Here is a 3,329-nt window from a genome sequence, read left to right on the forward strand (position 1 = left end):
GGCTCCTTACAGGATGGCTCCAGCAGAGATGCCGGTACCACTGGAGCTAGAGGATTTATTGCGTAAGGGATTCATCCGTCCTAGTGTATCACCGTGGGGAGCGCCGGTGTTGTTTGTGAAGAAGAAGGATGGGAGTTTCAGGTTGTGTATTGATTATCGGGGTTTGAACCGGGTCACTGTGAAGAACAAGTACCCTCTTCCTAGGATCAATGAGTTGTTGGATCAGTTGAGGGGTGCTACTTGGTTCTCTAAGGTAGATCTGGCGTCGGGTTATCATCAGATACCGATAGATGAGGAAGATGTGAGGAAGACTGCTTTCAGGACGAGGTATGGGCACTATGAGTTTGTGGTGATGCCTTTCGGGTTGACTAACGCGCCAGCAGCGTTTATGAGATTGATGAACAGTGTGTTTCAGGAGTTTCTGGATGTGTCTGTCATCATTTTCATCGACGATATCCTGGTTTATTCTAAGAGTCCTGAAGAGCATGCAGTGTATTTGAGGGCAGTTATGGAGAAGCTGCGGGAGTAGAAGTTGTTTGCTAAGTTGAGCAAGTACAGTTTTTGGCAGCGTGAGATAGGCTTTCTGGGTCACATTGTTTCTGCTGAGGGGGTTTCAGTAGATCCAGAATAGATTCAGGCTATCAGGGATTGGCCTAGACCATAGAATGCCACTGAGATCAGGAGTTTTCTTGGATTGGCAGGTTACTACAGGAGATTTGTGCAGGGGTTTGCAAGCAGAGCACGTCCTATGACTAAGTTGACAGGGAAGGATGTTCATTTTGTCTGGTCAGAAGAGTGTGAGGAAGGCTTTGCAAGCCTGAAGGAGATGTTGACTACTGCGCCAGTGTTGGCTTTGCCTGAGCAGGGAGAACCCTATGTGGTTTATACAGATGCATCTAGAGTTGGTTTGGGGTGTGTTCTGATGCAGCATGGGAAGGTGATTGCCTATGCTTCGCGGCAGTTGCGGGTGCATGAAGGCAACTATCCTACTCATGATTTGGAGATGGGTGCTGTAGTTTTTGCCCTGAAGATTTGGAGATCTTATCTTTATGGTGCAAAGGTGCAGGTGTTTACAGATCATAAGAGCCTAAAGTATATATTCACTCAGCCTGAGCTGAATTTGAGACAGAGGCGGTGGATGGAGCTTGTGGCAGATTATGATTTGGAGATAGCCTATCATCCTGGTAAGGCTAACACGGTTGCAGATGCTCTGAGTCGGAAGAGGGTAGCTTCGGCTCAGGAGCAGGAGATGGAGTCTCTGGTAGGGGAGATCAGTGCTTTGAGCTTGTGTGCTGTTTCACAGGAACCGTTGGGTTTGGAAGCAGTAGATAGAGCAGATCTTCTGAGTAGGGTGCGGTTGGCTCAGGAGAAGGATTTGGGGCTGGTGAATGCCTCTAAGGATGTGGATTCAGAGTATCAGGTCTCAGATAATGGTACTATCTTGGTGCACGGTCGTGTGTGTGTGCCCAAGGATGAGGAGTTGAGACAGGAGATTCTGAGAGAGGCTCATGCGAGCAAGTTATCCATTCATCCAGGAGCGACTAAGATGTACCGTGACCTCAAGAGGTACTATCATTGGGTCGGGATGAAGAAGGATGTGGCTAGTTGGGTTTCGAGGTGTGATGTGTGTCAGCTAGTGAAGGCTGAGCATCAGGTTCCTGGCGGGTTACTGAAGAGTTTACCCATTCCTGAGTGGAAGTGGGATATGATCACCATGGATTTTGTGGTGGGATTGCCAGTGTCACGGACCTTTGATGCTATTTGGGTCATTGTGGACCGGTTGACTAAGTCAGCACATTTTCTGGCCATTAAGAAGACTGATGGAGCAGCGGTCTTGGCTAAGAAGTATGTGAGGGAGATAGTCAGGTTGCATGGGGTGCCAGCGAGCATTGTGTCTGATAGGGATTCTAAGTTCACTTCGGTGTTCTGGAAGGCATTTCAGGCAGAGATGGGCACTAAGGTGCATATGAGTACAGCTTATCATCCCCAGACAGATGGACAGTCTGAGAGGACGATCCAGACGCTGGAGGATTTGCTGAGGATGTGTGTGTTGGATTGGGGTGGCCATTGGGCAGATCACCTGAACCTGGTAGAGTTTGCTTACAACAACAGTTATCAGGCGAGTATTAAGATGGCTCCTTATGAGGCTTTGTATGGGAGGCCATGTCGTACACCATTATGCTGGACTCAGGTGGGGGAGAGGAGCATGTTTGGTGCTAGTTTTGTTCAGGAGACCTCAGAGAAGATTCGGGTTCTCAAGCTGAACATGAAGGAGGCTCAGGATAGGCAGAGGAGTTATGCGGATAGGAGGAGGAGAGATCTTGAGTTTCAGGTAGGAGACAGAGTGTACCTCAAGATGGTCATGTTGCAGGGTCTGAACAGGTCATTGTCAGAGACTAAGTTGAGTCCGAGGTATATGGGTCCATTCAGAGTGATTGAGCGGGTTGGACCAGTAGCATATAGATTGGAGTTACCTGAGGTGATGCATGCATTACATAAGGTTTTCCATGTGTCTATGTTGCGGAAGTGTCTCCATGAGGGTGAGCAGGTGTTGGCTAAAATTCCTGAGGATCTTCAGCCTAACATGACTTTGGAGGCGAGACCAATGAGGATTCTCGAGAGGAGGATCAAGGAACTTCAGAAGAAGAAGATTCCTTTGATGAGAGTCCTGTGGGACTGTGATGGTGTTGAGGAGCAGACTTAGGAGCCTGAGGCAAAGATGAAGGCAAGGTTCAAGAAGTGGTATGAGAAGCAAGTCGCGGCTTGAGCTTGTTTAGCCGGGTCCCATCTGTAATCCGTGGCTGGAGCGGGAATGGAGTATTCCAGCCCATCTCTCTTGTTACTCGGTCGCTTGGGGTGGTTTTGCGACTCAGTAACAAGATGAGGTGGTGTTCGGGGTACAAAGTTTCCGTGAGGCGGGGTTTTGGAGGAAAGTTTCCTGAAACAGAAGTTTCCAAAAGTGGAAAGCTTCTAAAAATGGAAAGTGCTAAATATGGAAAGTTTTACGGGAGTTAGAATTTGTCCATTTTAGCGGTGGAGAGCCTTGGAGGGGCTTGGGTATGGCCTTAGTGGCGGACTTTTGAGTCAGTGTGCCCGTGTGTAGCAGTCTTTTTAGACATTATGTGGTCTTTGTGACGGGCTTTTTAGCCAGAGTGTCTTTGTGACGGTCCTTCGGGACATATGGTCTTTGTGACGGTCCTTCAGGACAGATGGTCTTTATGACGGTCCTTCGGGATAGATGGTCTTTGTGACGGGCTTTTTAGCCAGAGTGTCTTTGTGACGGTCCTTCGGGACATATGGTCTTTGTGACGGTCCTTCAGGACAGATGG

Source organism: Camelina sativa, chromosome 9 (genome assembly GCF_000633955.1).
Source record: "Camelina sativa cultivar DH55 chromosome 9, Cs, whole genome shotgun sequence".
Classification (NCBI taxonomy): Eukaryota; Viridiplantae; Streptophyta; class Magnoliopsida; order Brassicales; family Brassicaceae; genus Camelina; species Camelina sativa.